The 24,385-nt window shown below is 41.7% G+C and overlaps 1 non-coding gene and 1 pseudogene across 1 annotated transcript; one reads left to right on the plus strand and one right to left on the minus strand.

The window, feature by feature from the left end:
* Positions 1-9,109: 9,109 nt before the first annotated feature.
* LOC129522421 (signal-regulatory protein beta-1-like) lies at positions 9,110-22,753 on the minus strand (annotated as a pseudogene).
* LOC129498762 (U6 spliceosomal RNA) lies at positions 21,175-21,281 on the plus strand. Its single transcript, XR_008662198.1, has one exon. It is a non-coding gene; the product is annotated as a U6 spliceosomal RNA (small nuclear RNA).
* Positions 22,754-24,385: the final 1,632 nt, after the last annotated feature.

Genomic DNA, 24,385 nt, shown 5'->3' on the forward strand with positions numbered 1-24,385 from the left:
GGAGGACACAGGTATCTATTAACAGAGGTATGCATAAATAAATGCATGACTGAATGAAAGTGTACATTTTGAATGTATGCTTGATGCAAGGGGGAATGGAGGAATGCACGGATGAAAGAATGATGAGATTGAGGAAAGCCATCAAAATCTCTCTCTCTCTCTCTCTCTCTCTCTCTGTTTTTTTTTTCCACTTTGGCTATGAAAGATACAAAGATGAGCGTTACATTCCATTTAAGAACCTACAAGTCAGTTTCCTTACTCTGTGACTTGATAATTCTAAGATTTGAATATTCACAGACTCTCTACACAGTTATGAGTCCAAGATACTGAGATTTTACATAAGAAGGAACTAGGGTTTGGGGAAGTTCAGTAACTTGCCCAAGGTCACAAGGGGCAAAGCTGAGATTATGCCAGACGCAGCATGTTTACCATCATACTGGTCTTACAACTTTAAGACTATATGTTTGTGATTTCTGGCTTCTGAAATTATGATCTAACAACTTCTAGAATTCTTTTCAACTGATTTTAGCTATGCAGTAGAATGTATTCATAATGAGGAAAATCTGAAAGATGTTTATATATGATAAAATGTTATGTATTTCAGTAGAATTCATACGAACACACAGCATGGTATAGTCTAACACTAAACCAAGGGCAGGGAGATCCAGCTTGTGGTACCTACAGTGAAACCACAGACAAATGCAAGAGAATGGCAGGTAAGCCACCTATACTATATTTTTCAGCTTGAGGGAAATATGTAAATTTTCCATGGCCAGTTGGATGGCGTGGAATGTGGTTGGACTTGAAGAAAACATTACTGAAGAAGGCTGGTTTTCCCAGCAAAACAGATGTATACACTGATCTCATTGTATTTAATGTAATTAATTCAGAGAGTGGTAAGAAGTAGGAAACACTGATTGTCTTCAGAAAATAAGAAAAGAGCAGAACTGGAGGTAAGGCAGATCAGGGAAAGATCAAGTGCCAACAGAATGATTCAACCCCTCCAGGAGAGCTTTTTCAAACAATATCTGGGGGTGGGTGATATCCAAAACCCCTCCTTCTGGTCTCCTGGCTCCCCCAGAGCCATAGTAGGAGACCACATCTACCCACTGACTTCCTGTGTGGGGAATGGGGTCCCTGCCTGCATTGTGGTGGCCCTCAGGGACGTGCCACCAGGCCTCAATCACATTCCAGTTAGAAATGGGTGAGTGGAATTGTGCAGGCTTGTAGAGGTTCTGCCTACCTATAGATCCCTTTGCTTTGACTCAGGAGATATTAGGTTTGGGGACTCACTTCACTCATGTTGAGATTTCATCCAAATCCAGAAGCTAATACATGTGGCTGCAAGGGTCTGTGACTGATATGTGGAGTCAGGAAATAGGCACAATAGACACAATGTCTATTCTTGAGCTCAGGTTTATCCCTGAGTTCAAGCCAGTCAGACTTCTAGATTCAGTTTACCAATGTTTTGGACCATGCAGTACACACTTGTGGTTGCAATTTACCTACTAAATATCTTTTTATTTTTGGATTTCTCTTGCCTTATGTTTAAGTTTTGGTGGTTGGGCCATCAGAGAAAGGCATAGTCTGTCAACATGGCTTGATTGAATATGGGGCACAGGGCCTCCAAGGGACAGAGGGGCCATTTATTGAATCCCAGCCTAAGGGTTGTTTGCAGATGAAGGGGCACAGTGTCCAATGTATGGTGATGATTTGATGTTTCAAATTTTGAAAAATTTATTTTTACAAACCAAAAGAATGAGGTTTCTCAGACTGTAGTCACCCTTCATGGACACATAAGTACCTATACCAGATACATACATCATGTTAGGATGCCCTATTTTTTTAAAAAGATTTATTTATTTATTTGAATGAGAGAGAGTGCAAGAGAGCACCTGACCTGAGGCTTGATCTCATGACTCTGAGATCATGAGATGAGCTGAAACCAAGAATCGGATGCTTAACTGACAGAGCCACCAGACACCCGGATGCCCTATTATTCACTTCACACAGTAATAGATGCCCACATATTTGGGCAACACATTACTAATGCAGATAGAATAGTCTGTTTGGTTGACCTCTGTGTTTTCTACTTCATTTACTCAGGGGCAGCAACTTCCATTGAAATTGTAGACAAGTTGTCATTCTGGACACTCTCCCTAAACCACAAGACAGGTCCTACTGGGGAATGAGCAGATACGTGGCACCCCAGGGTTAAGGTCTCTCCACTTCTGACTGAAACTGGATTCTCAGGTTGTCTCACCTAGAATTCTTCACCCAAAGTTCCCTGGAAAGAAATTTTGCATCATTTCTCTTGTTTTTTTGTCTTGGACCAAGATAATCTGAGGGTCTGGTTCTAGGTCAAGGTGAGGACTCATTATACACTCTTTTAGCAACATATACCGATACCAATGCATGAAGATTACAAATTGAGTTGCCATATGAGATGAGAGGAAGGAAGCCAATGTACAGAAAGGAAGAGGATACCTTCCTTCTGCATCACAATAGGAAAATGGCCTGGAGTAGTACCCACTATATAAACAAGGGGACTTGCTGAATAACAAACTGCCACAAACTTACTGGTTTAAAAAAGATATACTTTTCATAGTTCCTGTGGACCAGGAGTTCAGGCACAGTTTAGCTTAGCTGTCATGCACAGAGGGAAGATGATGTGAAACCACAGGGAGAAGGCCATGTACAATCTGTGGATGGTCTGAGTCTGCCAGAAGGTAGGAGAGAGGCCTAGAACAGATTCCTTCTCACAATTTATAGAAGCTTTAGTCATAATTGCCAAGCATGAAAGCAATCCAGATGACCTTCAGTAGGTAAATGGATAAAGAAATTGTGGTATATCCAGACAGTGGAATATTATCCAGTGCTAAAGGAAATGAGCATCTGAAAGCCCTGAAAAGATAGGGAAGAATCTTACATGTTTATTATTAATCGAAAGGAAAATCCTGCATACTGCATGGCTCCAACTATATGACATTCTGGAAAATGGAATAGTACCTATATCAGTCATTATACATTATTTCTTCTCTTCAATTTATCAATTTATTCATTTATTAATTTTTACCAATATGAGCTCAAAGATATTTATCTCATGTGTGGGGTTATAATCAGTCTTGGTCAATTCAAGCAGCTATAACAAAATATCCCAGACTGGGTGGCTTATCACAAAGGAAAATTCTTGCTCACAGTTGTGGAAGCTGGAACCTGAGATCAGGGAGCCAGTGTGGTTGGAGGAGGGCCCTCTATGGATTTTTCATTGTGTCTTCATGTGGCTGAAGTGGCTGGGGAGCACTGAGGGGTCTCTTTTATAAGGACTGATCCCACTCATGAGGGTGGAACATTCATGACCTTCTCACTGTCCAGAAGACCTATCTTCTTTTTTTTTCTTAAACATTTTATTTTTTTTCATGAGAGACACAGAGAGAGGCAGAGACATAAGCAGAGGGAGAAGCAGGCTTCCTGTGGGGAGCCCGATGTGGGACTCACTTCCAAGACCCCAGGATCACAACCTGAGCAAAGGCAGATGCTCAACCACTGAGCCACCCAGTGCCCCCAGAGGCCCCATCTTCTAACATCAACATGTGGGCTTGAAGATTCTAACACTTGAATATTGTGGAGACTTGAACATTCAGATCATAGCAGAACCAGATATACTGCTTTACTTATTTGTTGTTCAAACTGTTGCACTTTGGCCATTGGGAGCTCTTCCAGGAGGTTCCTGTACTCATTTGACACACCCAGGAAAGGGTTATTGTTTTGTTTTTTGAAAATCCACTTGCTTACTTTCTGGAGGATATGAAGTTCTGGTAGAATTTTTCAACACAAAGAAGAGAGAGTAGGGGATCCCTGGGTGGTGCAGCGGTTTAGCGCCTGCCTTTGGCCCAGGGCGCGATCCTGGAGACCCGGGATTGAATCCCACGTCGGGCTCCCGGTGCATGGAGCCTGCTTCTCCCTCTGCCTGTGTCTCTGCCTCTCTCTCTCTCTCTGTGTGACTATCATAAATAAATAAAAATTAAAAAAAAAAGAAGAGAGAGTAGTATTTAACAAAAAGTTTTTAGGTACATGTATCAGTTGATTGAATTAAGTGAAATGTTATTTTACAATCTGACAGCTAGTAGAAACAGATATCTTCAATGAAGTATTCACCAATTTGTTTTTTTTTTTTAATGTGATGGCCTACCACATGGCAGTCATTGTTCTGGGAACTGAGGACACAAGTATGGTCCCTTCTCTGTCAGAGTTGACACCTTATTTGAGGAAGAGACACACACAGGCAGTTCTCACTTTGCGTGGTGCTGATGCCTATGAATGTCAGTTGCCACAGGTCAGTTAAATAGCATCAGTCCCCCAACACACATTTCTTTTTATCATGTGGAATTTACCATGAGCAATTGCATGAAGTACAAACTTTGCTGCCAGCTCTTCCTCAGGCCACAAATCCCTATGTAACGAATAGGTGCTCATCTCACGATAAGTAAGCATCACATCTTTTAAAGCCTGTAGTGACTGATCACTGTGACAGCTTCATATTCTTTCCCTTTTCCCAATAACTGGTTTTTTCTTGTATATTTACATTAAGAAATGCAAATAATTTTTGAAATACATGGAATAATCTTAAAGGAAGGAACAGAGAGCTCACCATATTTGCCCCCTGGCATGTTGGAGGATGGTAGGTCTCAGATGGGTAAACTTCTGGGCTTTTTTTTTTCCCAGTTAAAAGAGCTCTATTACCCATGTTTGCACTTGCTTAGAGGGGAGCCTGCAGCAGAGGACTGGAAAAAGTGGGGGTACCGAGGCTTAGCCCCTCCACTCCATTTAAAATAACTCAAAAAGAGCATCCAACTAGCCAATCCTATGTCCATGGGCCACGTCTTGCTGTGCTGCATTGTGTTCAAAATCTCCCTTTGCCAGTCCTGTCTCCTTCCCTCTTTCATGCATGTGGATTGGGCAGCACTCCACAGTGAGTTTCCCCTTCTAATATCATCTTAGATTCTGCTTCCCAGGGCACTTGATGTGTGAAGTTTGTGTGGGAAGCATCTAGAAAGCCAGCCCTAATGTGTATATTTGGACCTTGGTCTCTTTCAGCTGGCTGATGAAGAAGTCCCAAGGCCTGGTGGGAGGTAGAACAGGATAGGTCCAAGATATCCTGGCTCCACACTTCTGATTGCTGGGCACAGATGAAGGCTCAGATATGGCATTCAAATAAATAAGGTCAAGTTTAATAACCTTTGTTCCCATTTAAAAAAAAATGAGGAGTAAAATAAACCCAGAGCAAGCAGAAGGAAATTTAAAAAAAGGAGAGAGAAAGGCAATGAAATTAAAAACAAGCAATTGAGGGATCCCTGGGTGGCGCAGCGGTTTGGCGCCTGCCTTTGGCCCGGGGCGCGATCCTGGAGACCCGGGATCGAATCCCACGTCGGGCTCCCAGTGCATGGAGCCTGCTTCTCCCTCTGCCTGTGTCTCTGCCTCTCTCTCTCTGTGTGTGACTATCATAAATAAATAAAAACAAAAATTTAAAAAAAAAAAAAAAAAAAAAACAAGCAATTGAGAAAATCACTGAAACAAAAGTGGGTTCTTTGGAAAGAGTGATAAAATTGAAAAACTTTTAGCAGTCTGACAATGAAAAAAAAGAGAAATGATGAGATATCACTACAGTACCTACAGTCATTGAAAAGAAAATAAGGTAATATTATAAGCAGCTCTGTGGGCAGAAATTTGACAAAATGGAACAAGTTCCTCAAAGCACTCCCTGTCACAAACATCCAAAATGAAATAAAGAATTTGAGTAGCCTTAGTTAGCTATTCAGATTCTTTTCAAATCAAAGAAGTGTGGAGGCCCACATGTTTCACAGGAAAATTCTTTCAAGCATTTACAGTTGAATTTACAGATAACTTAAAACCATGTTAGGTGCAAAAAATAAAATTACAGAAGAAATTTTGGAGGATGTGAATATATACTCCATTTTAGATGCTATTAGGCAATTATTATTAATTTTTGGAAGTGTGTAGTTGCATTGATTTCATAGAAAAACCAATGTCATTAATCACGTGACCATATAATTGTGAACTCCATTTGCAACTAGATGTATATCCACGACTAAGTCATTAGTGGACACAATATGTAACATTTGCATACCTCTAGTTTTTTTTTAATTTTATAAATTAATTTTTATTGGTGTTCAATTTACCAACATACAGAATAACACCCAGTGCTCATCCCGTCAAGTGTACCCCTCAGTGCCCATCACCCAGTCACCCCCACCCCCCCGCCTTCCTCCCCTTCCACCACCCCTAGTTCGTTTCCCAGAGTTAGGAGTCTTTATGTTTCTGTCTCCCTTTCTGATATTTCCCACACATTTCTTCTCCCTTCCCTTATAATCCCTTTCACTATTATCCATATTCCCCAAATGAATGAGAACATACACTGTTTGTCCTTCTCCGATTGACTTACTTCACTCAGCATAAAACCCTCCAGTTCCATCCATGCTGAAGCAAATGGTGGGTATTTGTCGTTTCTAATGGGTCAGTAATATTCCATTGTATACATAGACCACAGCTTCTTTACCCATTCATCTTTCAATGGACACCGAGGCTCCTTCCACAGTTTGGCTACTGTGGACATGGCTGCTAGAAACATCGGGGTGCAGGTGTCCCGGCGTTTCATTGCATCTGAATCTCTGGGGTAAATCCCTAACAGTGCAATTGCTGGGTCGTAGGGCAGATCTATTTTTAACTCTTTGAGGAACCTCCACACAGTTTTCAGAGTGGCTGCACCAGTTCACATTCCCACCACAGTGCAAGAGGGTTCCCTTTTCTCCGCATCCTCTCCAACATTTGTTGTTTCCTGCCTTGTTAATTTTCCCCATTCTCACTGATGTGAGGTGGTATCTCATTGTGGTTTTGATTTGTATTTCCCTGATGGCAAGTGATGCAGAGCATTTTCTCATGTGCGTGTTGGCCATGTCTATGTCTTCCTCTGTGAGGTTTCTCTTCATGTCTTTTGCCCATTTCGTGATTGGATTGTTTGTTTCTTTGCTGTTGAGTTTAATAAGTTCTTTATAGGTTTTGGAAACTAGCCCTTTATCTGATATGTCATTTGCAAATATCTTCTCCCATTCTGTAGGTTATCTTTTAGTTTTGTGGACTGTATCCTTTGCTGTGCAAAAGCTTCTTATCTTGATGAAGTCCCAATAGTTCATTTTTGCTTTTGTTTCTTTTGCTTTCGTGGATGTATCTTGCAAGAAGTTACTGTGGCCGAGTTCAAAAAGGGTGTTGCCTGTGTTCTCCTCTAGGATTTTGATGGAATCTTGTCTCACATTTAGATCTTTCATCCATTTTGAGTTTATCTTTGTGTATGGTGCAAGAGAGTGGTCTAGTTTCATTCTTCTGCATGTGGATGTCCAATTTTCCCAGTACCATTTATTGAAGAGACTGTCTTTCTTCCAGTGGATCGTCTTTCCTCCTTTATCGAATATTAGTTGACCAGAAAGTTCAGGGTCCACTTCTGGGTTCTCTATTCTGTTCCATTGATCTATGTGTCTGTTTTTGTGCTAGTACCACACTGTCTTGATGACCACAGCTTTGTAGTACAACCTGAAATCTGGCATTGTGATGCCCCCAGATATGGTTTTCTTTTTTAAAATTCCCCTGGCTATTCGGGGTCTTTTCTGATTCCACACAAATCTTAAAATAATTTGTTCTAACTCTCTGAAGAAAGTCCATGGTATTTTGATAGGGATTGCATTAAACGTGTAAATTGTCTTGGGTAACATTGACATTTTCACAATATTAATTCTGCCAATCCATGAGCATGGAATATTTTTCCATCTCTTTGTGTCTTCCTCAATTTCTTTCAGAAGTGTTCTATAGTTTTTAGGGTATAGATCCTTTACCTCTTTGGTTAGGTTTATTCCTAGGTATCTTATGCTTTTGGGTGCAATTGTAAATGGGATTGACTCCTTAATCTCTCTTTCTTCAGTCTCAGTGTTAGTGTATAGAAATGCCATTGATTTCTGAGCATTGACTTTGTATCCTGCCATGCTACCAAATTGCTGTATGAGTTCTAGCAATTTTGGGTTGGAGGCTTTTGGGTTTTCTATGTAGAGTATCATGTCATAGGCGAAGAGGGAGAGTTTGACTTCTTCTTTGCCAATTTGAATGCCTTTAATGTCTTTTTGTTGTCTGATTGCTGAGGCTAGGACTATGTTGAATAGCAGTGGTGAGAGTGGACATCCCTGTCTCGTTCCTGATCTTAGGGGAAAGGCTCCCAGTGCTTCCCCATTGGCATACTTCTAGTTTTAAGTCAAATCATTAGTTCTTCCCTTCCTATCTCTAGTCTCCCAGCCAGTACAGACATGGACACTCAGTGATCCAGTGCTGACCCAGCAGCGAGGACAATGCCATAGGGCATGTTAGAAGGATCATGGGCCTTTGAGAGGTACTCCAGAGCAGACTCCTGGAAACCTGGCTCAACCTCCTCCTGATGTTACATGAGAGAGAAATAAATATTTTGATTGTAGAAAAGGGACTCTGTAGGTCCTTAGGAAAATTCCCTGCTGCTATAATTGACACATGTTTGTTGTATAGGTTCTGATCCTATTTTAGGGACTCCAGTATCCCTTGAATAGTTTATCTCATCATCTAAAGGCAAGAAATCTTCACCACCTGTCTTTCATTGCTTCCCAAGTCCCTTCTGTAAAATTCCAAGGTCACAGGGTTGGTTGAAGCAGGAAAGGAGATCAGAAATAAACTGGAATTCACATAAAGTAATACTGCAGTAAGTAATCATGATTACTGCTGATCCGTTATCACAAGTGGGACAAAAGGAGGCTGTGCTGTGACTACCCATGGTCACCCAGGAACCTGATTCAAACTTAAACCTCCGGTCTCCAGGGCTACTTCTTGGAATTTTAGAGTGGCAGGTATAGACATTTGCTGGAGTGATGATGGAAAGGTCTAGAAAGGATACAGACCAACCTTAGGTGAGAAAGAGCAGGGGGAGGGATGGCTGGCCTGGCATAGTGACTTAATCACTGTCAGGTGAAGGAGCAGGAGGTAGGATACTAGGAACAGGATCACTGAAGCCTCACCCTGGGGTTTAAGTGTTTTCCTGGTCCTTCTGGCAGGCAGAAGCCACAAGGGTATGGTTTTTGATGACGGTGGACTGTCCCTCATGCTGGACCAGGCAGGTGAACACTACATCTTCCCTGTGGGTGGATGAATTCGCCGGTCCCGTCCTTGTTCTCTAGGAGGTTGGAGGCCACCAAGGCCATTTCTGTTTGGGACACATTTTCATTCTCCAAACAGGTCAGCTGTAGGCGCTGAGGGTGGAACTTCTTCACTTGGCAAGTGACATTCACCTGGTCCCCTGCCGTGGGGTGCCTTGGAGTACCACTCCAAGGTGGGTGGAACTGAAACAGCACAGAGCAGAAGCTCTGACCTTATGGAACAGACAGATCATGGGGGAGGGGAGAGGCTTGAGAACTTAGCTCCCACCGCACAGCAAGGGAATCACCCAAAACAGTGCTAGGCATGCAGCTGGTGCTCAAACACTGAGGGTAGTCTGCATGTGAATGACATCCCTAAGTACAGTGCCCAGCACACAGTAGGTGCTCAAGGACTGATAGCTCCTATTAGGATAAGAATGAGTGAAATCAAGACACTGCAAGTTCCTGGCATGCAGTAAAACAGAATAACTGTAGCAAAACAAATGAAATCACCAAGCACATGATAGTTTGGGTTACAGCAGGTGCTTAATAATTGGAATTGCCATGGTAAAGTAAATGAAACCTAACACAGTGCTCAGCACATGATAGGTGTTCGCCTGGAAGCTGCCACAGAAACAGTAGCAGATGACTATACATCTATGTGTCAGAGGACTGGGAGGGTCTTTCAGGATTCAGACTCCAGACAATGGAAGGCCTGGAGCAGAGTGGGGGAGGGGCAGGCTCCTAGGCTTGGGGGCCAGACCTGGGTTTGGGCTGGGGGTGAGGGGCATCTACCTTGGAAGGTCTCAGACAAGTTGGCAGTCCCACAAAGAGGAGGGACCCCTCCAGGGTCACATGGGCCACCTCGCAGATGACCTGGGAGCGAATGTCCCCTGGGCAAGCACCAGCTTGGTTGTGCTAGAGATGCTGTAGGAAGCATTGTCTCCCTGTGGGTACAGAGTGGTCTGAAGGACTGCCAGTTCATTCCCATTTTTGAACCATCTCAGGGTGCTGCTTCTGGGGGAGAAGCTGTGAGACTTACAGGTGAAGCTCATTGTCTGCTGAGGTGTGGCCCTGGCCATGGGGCCAGACACCATGTGGGGAGAGAGTTTGGCTAAAAGAGGAGCATCAATGAACAGTAAGCATGACTGTGGTCATCAGCACTAACCATACGTGTGTGACACTGTGGAGAAGCCTCAGCCCTCCTGATAGTGTGAGGAGAGCAGTGTCATCTCCTCATCACACAGAGGAGGACACGAGGTTCCAGAGCTGAACTGTGAGTTGGGCGCAGGGCCCAGGTGCAGTTCCAGGCCTGAGTTCAGAGTCCTTTCTCTCCTCTGCCAGGTGACTTCCCAGCAATCTGGGCACAAGAAGGACATTTCTGATGGCTCTCACTCTTGGTATCCAGGGTTCCTCGCTGCCTCCCTGGAAACCTCAGAGAGCCTGTGCAGCTTCCTTACAGGGGAAGCAGGGGTGGAGCAGGACCCCATGGAAGCCAGAACCAGATGGGACCATGGCACAGTGTGGCCCTCCTCTGTGAAATGGAACAGCCCAGGCATTTCTCTTTTCCCAGGGTTGCAGTGAGGGGCAAGTGAGGCAATGCAAACAGTTGTTTGGAATTTAATATGGAAATGCAGATGAAAAGAGCAGATGAATCAGATAGTGGCTGACTGTTAGATCAACCTCATTATAATGTTGAATCCCCCTGTGAATATTCTCCTCAAGCCCTAGTAAATGGAGCTGCTTGCCCCCGTGCAGAGCTTGGCTTTGGAAATTTTTCCCTATGATCTCCTTATCTGTAAAAATGAAGACAACTTTGTGAGAGAACCCCCCTGGATAGTCTCTCTCTATACCTCACCAAGGAGCCAAACTATTTTCATCCAGGTACAAAGAGGTTACTCCGATCCCTTACTGCATCCCTAGGGACTTCCTGTGGCCTCCAGTCTTGTCCACAACTGAGCAAGTGTCCCACCTTCTCCAGCCCGACAGTGACACCATCCTCCTTTTCCCTCTGAGTTTCTGCACTGCAAACAATTATGGGGAGAGGTCCTTCTGGGTGCCAAGACTTGCTGACGCCTCAGCAACAGAGGGAAGATGTGGGGTCCCAACAGCTGAGTCTAGAACATGAACTTTTGCTCAAGGGACTCAAAACACCCTCCAGGAAATGCCCCCAGTCATCCTCAGGGAATGTGCTACTAAAAAGTTCTGTAATACTTGTACCATCAGGATACAGCTACCTTCTCTGCCAATGTCCAGGGGTTATGGGGAGATTCAGTCACTATTTTGTGAGTCAGTCCCCAAATTACATGAAGCTTTTCTTTCAGACTCACTGTCATCATTTCCAACGTGAGATGCCAGAATAAACAGTGAGCCTGTGCTTCTTCTCATTGTGATTTTTCTGAAGCTGAAAGAAAGACATTGACCCACCTCTCTGCCAAGGGGGCATTTATTCTCACTGGAAGGGAAGGGAACTTAAGCTTCATGAGAGAGAAGCTCTTGCCTGTTTTGTTCCCTGCTGCTTCCCCAGCACCCAGAGCAGAGCCTGCACACAACAGGTGTTCAATAAGTGCTGAGTAAAGAGAACAGTAATACATTGAGGGGAGTGCTCTCTGGATCCAGGTTTGAGGTCAGATCTTGTGACTGGGAAGTCACTCAGACTTTCATTCCCTCATCCCTGGAACCAGAGGGCTGGTCAGGATTGGAAAAGGCAAGAGCTGTGGAGCCCTCAGACTGGGGATTCTAGAGTTTCCCACTGTTTTCCCAGTGGGGCACCTTGAGCAAATAGCATAACATCCCTAGGCTTCAAATTGTCTGATCTGTGGAAGGGGCTGAAATCAGGGGCACCCACTACAACACCTGATTCTTAGCTGTTGCCTAGACAATGGAGGGCATTCTTATTGACTTGTCATAACCAGGGGAAGAAGGTTGTCATGCCATACTCACACTCATGGTGACCTAGGTGCTTGGTCCAGACTTGAACTCTATATGGAGTTTCCTTTCTGGCACTTTACACAATAGTAGGATCCTGTGTCTGTTGGGGTGATATTACTGATGCTTATGGTTAAGTCCATGTTGTTTCTCTTTGTGGCATCTGAAACTTTTGTTACTCAGGGGAACTGGTCCCAATGGAAGGAGAAGATTAACTCCCAGCCTGGCCCTGTCCCCTTGAACCACTTAACCATGCCAGTGGGGATCATGGAGGTCAGGGTGCAGTGCAGAGTGGCAATCTGTCCAGCTGCAACAGATATTGACTTCTCAGACTGGATCACTTGCAGCTCCAACTCACCTGCCACACCTGGAGGTAAAACAAAGCAGTCATTTATCCATCCTTATGTGATCCTACATATTTCTTCAAGGGTTTATTCACACCAGCTCATTGACTGAGTGCACCCCGTGAGCAGGCCTGGACTCAGCACGTTGCACATACATAGCATGTGACCCTCACAATGAGCCTATAAGGTGAGACCCTATCACAAATGAGGAAGCTAAGGGACACTGAGACTCAGTGATGTGTCACACAGTAGGTCTAAGTGCCTCAGTACTCTCTGGAAGCATCATACTTCACCAAATGTTTCTGAGTGTTCACTTTCTGGCCTCATGGAGTGTTGCACTTTCTGATCAGGCACTCTCAGGACCATGAGACTTCTTTAGAGCATTGTGTATGAGCTAATGGGATGGGTGTATTTTCTGGGCTGTGCATTTAACATCAAGAACCTCTGTGGATCAACTTCTCTCTTCCACATGCAAATCTATGCTGAGATTCCTTCATTAGTTTGGATACTTACGTGACAGTGATGGCAGAGCTTCCAAAAACACAATGAACAGGCAGTTCAAATAAGAAGTAACACAATGTTTTAAATCTCTGGGATTTTTTTCCCATACTGAAATCACATTATATTAGTTTTCAAATGCTGTTGTAATAAATTATTAAAAATGTAGTGCCTGAAATGTACTATCTTATAATTCTGGGATTAGGAATCCAAAATTAGTGTTGTTGGGCTAACACCAAAGGTCAGTCATGATGCATTTCTTCTGGAGATCTCTTCCTTGCTTTTCCAAATTCTAGAAGCTGCCCACATTCCTTTACTCATGGTTCCCATTTTCTTACCATATCAAATTCTTGCCTCTATTCTCACTTCTCCTTTTCTGACTTTGACTTTCCTGCCTCTTTCTTACAAGGACTCCTGTGACTATGTCAGAGCCACTTTGATGATCTAGGATAATCTCTTAATAGCAAGAGTCATGACTTAACTACTTCTGCAAAATCTCATTTCCTGTGTAAGAGGAAACTATTCACAGGTTCTGGGTATTAGGATACAGACCTCTTTGCAGGGCCATTGTTCTGTCAACTACTTGTCTCCGCGGACTATTATAGAAATAGGTTAGCATAAAAAATTTTTTGTATGGGCCACTATCATACAGGCTGAGTGAGCAGGCTGAGTGAAATAAGTCAATCAGAGAAGGACAAACATTATATGGTCTCATTCATTTGGGGAATATAAAAAATAGTGAAGGGGAATAAAGGGGAAAACAGAAAAAGTGAGTGGGAAATATCAGAAAGGGAGACAGAACACGAGAGACTCCTAACTCTGGGAAACGAACTAGGGGTGGTGGAAGGGGAGGTGGGTGGGGGGTAGAGGTGACTGGGTGATGGGCACTGAGGGGGGCACTTGATGGGATGAGCACTGGGTGTTATTCTATATGTTAGCAAATTGAACACCAATAAAAAATAAATTTATAAAAAAAAGAATCTGAAAGGACTATTCAAGCAGTGAATTGATGGAGTTCTTTGCAAAATAAAACTAGAAATCAATAGCAGAAGAAGTAATCAATAATCTCAAATGTAGTTTTTTTTAAAGATTTTATTTATTTGTTCATGAGAAACACAGAGATAGAGGCAGAGAGAGAAGCAGGCGACCTATCAGGAGCCCGATGCGGGACCTGATCCAGGGATTCCCGGATCAGGACCTGAGCCAAAGACAGATGCTCAACCACTGAGCCACCCAGGTGCCCTCAAATGTATTGAAATGAAACAACACACTCTAAAAAAAACAAAAGGGCAAAGAAGGAATCATAGAGGATTTAGAAAACACCTTGGGATAAATGAAAATGAAAACACAACATGCTCAAACCCATGGTCTGTGGTGACAGCAGTGCTAAGTCAAAATTTATAGGTGTAATGCCTACATTTAGAGAGAGGCAAGATCACAAATCTATTAACAACTCTCATTGTAAGATATCAGAGAAATAAGTGAAAAATAAACCCAAAGCTAGCAGAACTAAGCAAAGGGCTAGTATAGAGATAAAAAAGAATTTGAATAAAAAACAAGAGGGAAATTAAACAAACTGAAGAGTACCTCTTCAGAATAACCAACATAGTTGACAAAACTTTAGCTAGATTGACTAACAAAAGAGAGAGAGAGAGAGAGAGAGAGAGAGAGAGAGAGAGAGAGAGAGAAATGACTTCACTAACTAAAGTCAGAAATAAGAGGAAGACATTACTAAGAATATCGTAGAAATAAAGGAGATTCGAAAAGAATACACTGAACATTGTACACCAATAAACGGGAAATCCTAGATAAAATGGATGACTTTTTAGACATACACAACTTACCATGGCTGAATCATGAACACATAGAACTTCTGAATAGAATATCACTAGTAAAGGGATTGAATCAATAATCAAAAATTTCCCAACAAAGAAAAGCCCAGGACCATATAGCTTCACGAGAGACTCTTTCCAAATAAAAAAAAAAAATCAAAAAAGTAACACTAATCCTCTTCAAACTATTCCAAAAAACATATGAGGAAAGAAGTCTTCTAAGTAATTTCTAGTTATTTGAGACTCATCCTAGGGCAGCATTATGCTGATAGCAAAGCCAACAAAGGCACTCCAAGAAAACTACACACCAATATCTTGTTTGAATATTGATGCAACAATGCTCAACAAAACATTAGCAAACCAAGCTCAACAGCATATTAAAAGAATTATACACAATATCCAAGTGGAATATCTTCCTGGAATGCAGAATGCAGATTCAACATATGAAAGTCAGACAGTGTAATAGTCCACATTTATAGAATGAAGGAAAATGAACATGATCATTTCTTTTGATTCAGAAAATCGGTCAACAAAATTAAAGATATTTCGTGATAAAAACAATCAATAAACTAGGAATAGATGGAAACCTACACAAAATGATAAAGTCATATATGAAATACCTATAACTAACATCATCCTACATGGGGAAGGTCTGAAAGGTTTCCTCTAAGACCAGGAACATGGCAAAGATGCCTACTTTCACCACTTGTATCAACACAATAGTAGAAATTCCAGAAATGTAATTAGGCAAGAAAAATAAATAAGTAGCATCCAAACTGCAAAGGAATGAGTAAAACTATATCTTTTTGCACATGACATGATTTCATGAGTAGCAATCTTAAAGGTTCCACACATAAACATAAACTGTTAGAGTTAATAATTGATTCAGCTCTTTTGTGTTATACAAATACAATAGTCATGAACCAGGAGCATTCTATATGCTAGTGATGAACAACTCAAAAAGGAAATTCAGCAAACAATTCCACTTACACTGACATCAAAAACTACAAAATACTTAGGAGTAAATTTTTGTATGGAAAAAACACTGAAAAATGCAAAACATTGCTGAAAGAAATAAAAGAAGCCATAAATAAATGGAAAAACATTCCCCACTGGTGGGTTGGAAGGCTTCATCAGTACTACCTAAAGCAATCTTGATATTCAAACAATCACTATCAAAATCCCACGGCATTTTTTTTTCCAGAAACAGAAAAGCCCATTCTAAAATTCATATACAATCTCAAGGGATGTCAAATCACCAAACAATCCTGGAAAAGAACATAATTGGGGAACTCATACTTTTTTATTTGAATACCTATTACAAACTGTAATAATCAGAGTACTATGATACTGAGAATAAGATACAAATATAGAGCAATGGAATAGCATAGAGGCCCCAGCAATAAATCTTCACATATAAAGTCCAATAGTTTTCAACAACAGTGCTAAGATTATTCAATGGAGTAAGAACAGCTTTTTCATAAAGAACAACACTAAATGCTGGGAAAACAAGATATCTAAATGTGAGGAATAAAATTGAACCCTTACTTTGCTCTACATAGAGAAATGAACTCAGATTGGTTGAAAGGACTTAAGTATAGGAGCTAAAACCATAAACATCTGAGGAAGAACTATAGGCAAAACTCATGATATTGAATTTAGCAGTGATTTCTAGGGCATGACCCCAAAAGCACACATAAGAAAATAAAAAATATATGAATTGGTCTTCACCAAAATTAAAAGCTTTTGTACAGCAGAGGACAATATCAAAAGTGACAAAATAACTCACAGAATAGGAGAAAGTTAACTCAATGATGCAAAGCATATTTCTCACAATGGATTAATAACTAGCATTATAAAGAACTCCTATAATTCAGCAACCAAATAACAAAATGCCCAGTTAAAAAATGGAGCAAAGACTAGAATAGACATTTCTCCAAAGAAGGTATTCAAATGGTGAGAAAGCACATGACAAGATGTTGAAGATCACCAGTCATTGGAAAAATGAAAATCAAAACCACAGTGAGATATCTCTTCATTCCTTAGAATGGCTGGCTTTTATCGAAAACAAAACAATACAATACAACAAGAAATCAGAAAAGCTATAGATACCTAGGAATAAACCTAACCAAAAGGTAAAGGATCTGTACTCTGAAAACTATAGAACACTTATAAAAGAAATTGAGGAAGACATAAAAAATTGGAAAAACTTCCTGTGCTCATGGACGGGAAGAACCAATATTGTTAAAATATCTGCTACCCCAAACAATCTATATATTCAATGCTATCCTTAACAATACATCATCAGAATTTTCAGAGAGCTGGAAAAAATAATGCTAAAATTTGTATGGAATCAGAAAAGACCCTGAAAAACCAAAGGAATGTTGAAAAAAGAAAAACCAAAGCTGGTGGTATCACAGTTTTGAACTTCAAGCTGTATTACAAAGTTGTGATCAGTAAGACAGAAAAATAGACACATACATCAATAGAACTGAAGAGAGATCCCATAAATGGACCCTCAACTCTATGGTCAACTAATCTTTGATATTTTAATCTTTTAACTATTGAAAGAAAAGAATATCCAATGGAAAAAATTATTTTCAGCAAATTGTGTTGGAAATTGGATAGCCACATACTGAAGAATGAAACTGGACCATTTTCTTACACATACAGAATAAAAAAACTCAAAATGGATGAAAGACCTAATGTGGGCAGGAATCCATCCAAATCCTAGAGGAGAATACAGGCAGCAATCTCTTTGACCTTGGTTGCAGCAACTTCTTGCTAGACACATCTACAAAGACAAGGGAAACAAAAGCAAAAATGAACTACTGGGACTTGATCAAGATAAAAAACTTATGCACAGCAAATGAAACAGTTAATAAAACCCAAAGACAGCTTACAGAACTGGAGAAGATATTTATAAATGCCTTATCAGATAAAGGTCTAGTATCCAAAATCTATAAAGAACTTATCAAACTCAACAGCCAAAAAAACCAAATAATCCAGTCAAGAAATGGGTAGAAGACATGAACAGACATTTCTCCAAAGAAGGCATACAAATGGCCAACAGACATGAAAAAATGCTCAACAGTACTCCACATCAAGGAAGTGCAAATCAAAACCACAATGACATACCACCTCATGGCAGTCAGAAAGGCTAAAATTAACAAGTCAGGAAATGAAAGGTGTCGGCAGGGATGCAGAGAAAGGAGAAGCCTCTTATACTGTTGGTGGGAATGCAAGCAGGTGCAGTCATTCTGGAAAACAGTATGGAGGTTCTTCAAGAAGTTGAAAATAGAGCAACCCTACAACCCAGCAGTTACACTATTAGGTATTTATCCAAAGGATACAGACATAGTGATTTGAAGGGGCACCTGTACCCCAATGTTTATAACACAATGTCCACAATAGTCAAACTATGGAAAGAGCCCAGATGTCCATGGACGGATGAATGGATAAGGAAGGTATGGGGTATATATACAGTGGAATATTACTCAGCCATCAAAGAACTGAAATCTTGCCATTTGCAATGATGTGGGTTGAACAAAGGGTATTATTATATTAAGTGAAATTAGTCAATCAGAGAAAGGCAATTATCATATGACCTAACTCATATGTGGAATTTAAGAAACAACAAAGGATCATAGGGAAGGGAGGAAAAAATAAAATAAGACAAAATCAGAGGGAGAGAGAGAAACCACAAGAGACCCTTAACCCTAGGAAGCAAACTGAGGGTTGCTGGAGAGGGGTGGGGAGGATGGGGTCATAGGCATTCAGGAGGGCACGTGATGTGATGAGCACGGGGTGTTATATGCAACTGATAAATCATTAACCTCTACCTCTGAAACTAACAATACACTATATGTTAATTTTTTATTTTAAATTTAAAAAGGAAAGAAAAAATTCCACGAGCATGAGCAAGTTTGTGTATGCAGCTTTTTTCACACCCACCTATACATGTACACACGTGAACACACACACACAGTGCATTCCCACACACACACACAAGTGCATTCCCACATATACATAATGTGTGGCCTAGCATGCTAGTATAGAGCTCATTTTGAGGAATAAATGAAATTATAAAACATGTTAAAATTCAGTAAAAAATTTGACACATAGGAAACATCCAGCACATCATTCATAAAAGTTTCTGAGTTCACAGAACAGAACTGGAACTCTAGAGACCCCTGAGTGTGATTAGTGATGGCTCTTCTTCTGTTTGCCTCTCTGTGTTTTCTGATGTTTCTGCAATTAGCCTCCACTGAGAATGAAGAAGCATAACATGGTTAACAGAATGATCTGTGGAGCTGGGTGGCCTGGACATGAATCCCAGCTGGGCCACTCTGACTTAGTAAGTGATATTGGGCCTGCTGCTCTGCCTGCCTCAGGTTCCTCATCTGTGATCAGGACAGTCTGAGCTACCAGGCAGGGCGTTGTGAGGATTAGATCAACGAACACACGCAGCATTGTCATTGTTACCCATTGAAGCATCAACTGTTTGGACACCTCTGGTAACCAGCTGCAGGTGATAGATTCATAGAGGAAATGCTCAGATCCCTGATGTCATGCTCTCAGATGATACTCAGTCCTTGGCCTTCTTTGGCAAGCCTAGGTAGCACATCTGTGCTTACCTGGAGGCCTTCAATGTCCACGGGCAGGGAGAGGTTGAGGAGTCAGGGAAAAGGGAGTCTCCCCCAAGGCAATGCTCACCTGTGAGTCCCAACAGCAGAGCCAGCAGCAGGTAGGGAGGGGGGCTGCGTTCAGAGGCAGAAGCTGACATTGTGGAGGCCAGAGGACCCTGCTCTGTGCAAATGTGTGTGCTGGGGAAAATGAGCTTCTGTTCTGTAGAAAAGAAATACCCACCCCTCATGTGATATAAGGAAGCATCTATGATGCAGTGACATAGCTGTGAGGCAGCAATCTGCTTCTGCATTGTGAAACAGAAGTCATGTACAGAAGACCTTACGTGGTGAGGAGGAAATGTAGGAAGAGGCCTTTTCTTATGTTTCCGAAGGAGTGGCTGTTCAGTTCTAGCAGAGACAATGCTTCCTGACAACCTGGGGCCTCTGCGATTTGCACTGGGCCCCTCCCCCCATCTGGAGGTCTTCCAGGTGATTCTTCACTTAGAATCTCCAAGCCAAGAATCTGTGTTTGGGGGCTCTGTCCTAAACTCCTGAGCCTATGACACTTGGGGGTGGCTAGCTTGTGCCCTCATTCTGTACCTTCCTCCACCAAGAGCTACTGTACTGGAGGAAGGAATAGGTTTGACAGGACCTGAAAAACTTGGGGATCAAATGAGGTCTGCTCCACAACTGACTCCCTATTGTATCCCTTTATTGATGGAACTGGTAAAACTTCACCTCAATGCACAGTGCACTGTGGACCTCAGAAAGGGTTGTGCTTAGGGCACCTCACTGGCTTATTGGTGGAGTTAGTAACTCTTGATTCAGGATTGTGTTTTTGGGCCCCAAGTGGGTGTAGAGATAACTTTTTGTCTAGAAAAAACAATCTATAAAACAATCTATAAAAAGTCTATAAAAAAGAAGAAGTTGCATGTGTTTGCATCATTTCTTTTCTTTCAGGAGAGGAAGTGGGTTTTGCTGTCCTCAAAGTCACATTCCCAGGCATTTATCTGAGAGATATGAAGACTACAGCTTCACAAAAACCTGTGTGTGAATGTTTAGAGAAGCCTTCTTTGTAATGGTAAAAAGCTGGTAACAAGTAAAATATCCAGTGATAAGTGAATGGTGGAACCGAGTGCTACATTTCTACGAGGAAATACTACTCAGCAATAAAAAGGAATAATTTATTTTCATGTGCACAGCTTGTAAGTTTCCAAAGGCATTACATTGTGTGAACAAAATCAATCTCATAATGTCACATACTGTGTGACTCCACTGACACAACATTCTTAACATTATAGAGAACAGAATGGCATGTGCCAGAGGTTGGTGTGATGGAGCTGACTGTCCCTAAGAAAGAGTAGCACAAGGGTAACCTCTGTGGCCACAGAACTGTTTGTACCCTGAATATGGTGGTGGTTACACAAAATACACATAAGCAGGTGGACACGCACAAAAGCTAGGGATGTTACACGATTGAGCTATAAAATCCAATATCATTATAATGAGGCTATAATGTTATCCAACATTAAAATATTATGTTGATGGGTAAAGATGTGCATACATGGGTGGGGTCAGGAGTGACAGAGCATTGTATCCCAATCTTCCATAGTGGGAAGTCAGTGAATATTTCCGACGGGTGAGAAGTCAAGAAGTGGCAATATAAGCATGCTATCTGAGTTCTGGCTACCATCTCTAGAAGAAGTAGTTAAAAATAACCAATAAAGTGCTCGCTTTGGCAGCACATATACTAAAATTGGAATGGTACAGAGAGGGCTAGCATGGCCCCTGCACAAGGATGACATGCAAAAATAATCAATTAAAAGACTATAAAATGGTTGCCTCTGGGAGATAGAGAATAGTGGGAGGTAGGGAGACTCTAATCTTCATATGTAGAACGTATAGAACTATTTGCCTCTTAAACCATGTGCATATGTAAGTTTAATGAAGGTAAAAACTAAGCTACTTGAGCTGATTGGTGTTGAAAGAGTTACACGTAAGAGAATATCCATACTTTGAGCATTAGTATGAGTGTGATAAGCTTGTTGGAATAAGATTGATGTTCAAAACTCAATTACAATCCTATAAAGCATTTCCAAACCTCAATGGCGATATGCTTCATAAAAAGAACCATACATAGATGGAGGGGTTTATTATACGGCAAAAATGGCTGTGCTGACCAGGGAGTGCTGGATAATTTATCCCAATGGGAGAAAAAATACAAGATTCCTGTCATTTATCACACACCCACACACACACACACACACCTCAGAAGAACAAAGCTAGATCAGGTATAAATGGAAAGAGCAAAACTTCATCAGAGATTAAAAGCTTATTTTGTGCTACAGTAGCTCCCAAATGATACTAACTCTGCTGTTATGTGGACTATGGCAGAACATGAGGGTTCCTCTCATGTGTGCCCAAGGGTAGAGAGAAATACTTGTAAAGTTGTCTTACCCAAATAGCAGGTTAGCTTTAATATCATCCTCAGAAGAATCTCTAAGCAGTAGCATATTCTTATAATAGACAGCTATAGAGCTGTGGAAAGTTAATAAAGTGGAGCTACATATAGCAACATGAAGAAATCCCACAAGCTGTATTAAGCATAAAAAATGAAAGTTCCAGAATGTCGTATAGAGTGTAATAGCATTTATATAAAATATAAAACATGCAAGTAAAATTGTATATTGCTTAAGGATTATAGTATGTTGTGAAATTATAAAATCAAATTTGAGAATGAGAAACTCCAGAGGAAGGGCAAGATGGCAGAAGAGTAGGGCTCCTCGACTCACCTGGTCCCACCAACTACCCTAGATAACTTTCAAAACATCCTGAACACCTACGAATTTGACCTGAGATTCAAAGAGAGAACAGCTGGAATGCTACCTACAGAAGGGTTTTCACTTCTAACAAGGTACGAAGGCGAGAAAAAATAAATAAATAAATAAATGGAAAAGAATCAAGTGGGGGGGCGGGCACCGCGAGTAGCAGGGCTAAAGGGGAGCAGCGGGAGCCTCAGGGACAGGAAAGCCCAGCTCTGGAGAAGTGGGAACTTTAAAAACCTACGCCAGAATTTTCCCTGATGGAAAAGTGCTTAGTAGGGAAATCGGGCAAAATCCCAGGAGGGGCAGTGAAGCCTCAAGATTCCCCGAGTCACTATTAGAGGAGGGGCTCCCGGGTGAAAGCTCACCGCAAACCTCGGGTCCGATATCCATAAAGGGCTGGAGCACCACAGCCCCCAGGGCCTTTGGGAGCAGCCGGTTGGTCAGGTGGGCCTGCTCTAGACGGAGGTGGCTGTGCCCCATTCCCTTTGGGAGAGGCGGCCCCCAGGAGCTGGTGCCCAGCAGCACAGGGCCCCGGATCCCAGGGCATCCAAGCCGGGGATCCTGCGTTCCCCCGGGACAGGCGGAACAGGGGAGGGCACAGGACAGTGAGAGCTGCCACTAGGTGACTCCAAGTTGTGCAAGTCAGTGCACCCGCGCCTGCCCCAAGAGCATCTAGGCCAGTGTGGACTGGAAGACTGCATTAGTTACTCTCGGGGAGCTGACTCCAGAGCTGGAGAGCTGGCCACCGCCATCATTCTGTTTCCTCCTGGTTTCACCAAGTGCCTGGGAGAGGTGCGGCCGCCTGGGAACAAAGGCCTCACAGGATAAACAGCTCTTACTGAGCCGGGCACCTGGCAAGGGGCGGGACATCTCCGCCCAGGCACAGACACCTGAGAATCAGCACAGCAGACTGCTCCCCCTGAAGACCAGCTGGAAGTACAGGGCAGGAGCAAGTTCTTGACCAAGCAGTAATGGAAACCTCCAGAACCAAGGGAAAATAGTATATAGAACTAAAGCCCCCCCCCTTTATTTTTTAACCTTTTTTTTTCCTTTTTCCATTACAACCTGTTTTTGTATCAGACTAAAAATTTCCAATATTTTTCTCTTTTCCCACCTTAACTACAATATTTTACCAGCTGTTCAGTTTTAAGTTGTTTTCCTTTTTCACTTTCATATTTCTACAATTACATGTCTTAGATACATTTTTCACTTCTGGATTTCCTTCAACGTATTCAATTTAATTTTGGGAGATATAAGAGAAATGGACTAATGCTTTGTGTTTTGTGTTTTCTCTGCCTCGTTTTGTTCTACAATGTGGAAGGTCATAACTTCTAAAACATGACCAGCGTAGACTGAGAACCAAGTGGAATACTGTGCTGGTTCATTCTGTGAGATTACATTCTCTCCTCACTCCCATTCTGCACTCCTCTTTTATCTTGTTTATGTTTTGGTGGTCATTGTTGGGGCTACAATTCTATAAGTATTGCTGTTTATATAGATTTGCGGTTGAGCATGTTCTAACATACAGAACAAAATACACTCAGAACCAAGAGAATCACCCTCTAGGACTCCTCAGGTAGAATACATTCTCTCTCTACTACCACTTCTTCACCATCACTATTCCTCAAACTCCCCTTTTTTTCTTTTTTCTCTTTTTCTGCTTTACTTTTGTTTACTTTTTCTTCTTCTTTGGGGTTTTTGGCCTTTCATTTTTTTCTACTTTGTTTTAAAATTTGTTTTTCACATAGTGGTCCTTTTGTTTTATTTTGTTCTGATCTTCTTTTTCATTTTCTGGTCTCTGACCTCTTTGGAATCATCTAGGGTGTAATTTACATAGGTCGTGGCTGATATTTTTGACTCAGTCCACTCATACAGCCACTCTGCACTGAACAAAATGACTAGAAGAAAGAATTCACCACAAAAGAAAGAACCAGAAACAGTACTCTCTGCCACAGAGTTACAGAATATGGATTTCAATTCGATGTCAGAAAGCCAATTCAGAAGCACAATTATGAAGCTACTCATGGCTCTGGGGGAAAAAAAACATAAAAGACTCTAGAGATTTCATTTCTGCAGAGTTGAGATCTAATAAGGCTGAAATTAAAAATAAGT

Source organism: Nyctereutes procyonoides, unplaced genomic scaffold (assembly GCF_905146905.1).
Source record: "Nyctereutes procyonoides isolate TBG_1078 unplaced genomic scaffold, NYPRO_anot_genome, whole genome shotgun sequence".
Taxonomy (NCBI): domain Eukaryota; kingdom Metazoa; phylum Chordata; class Mammalia; order Carnivora; family Canidae; genus Nyctereutes; species Nyctereutes procyonoides.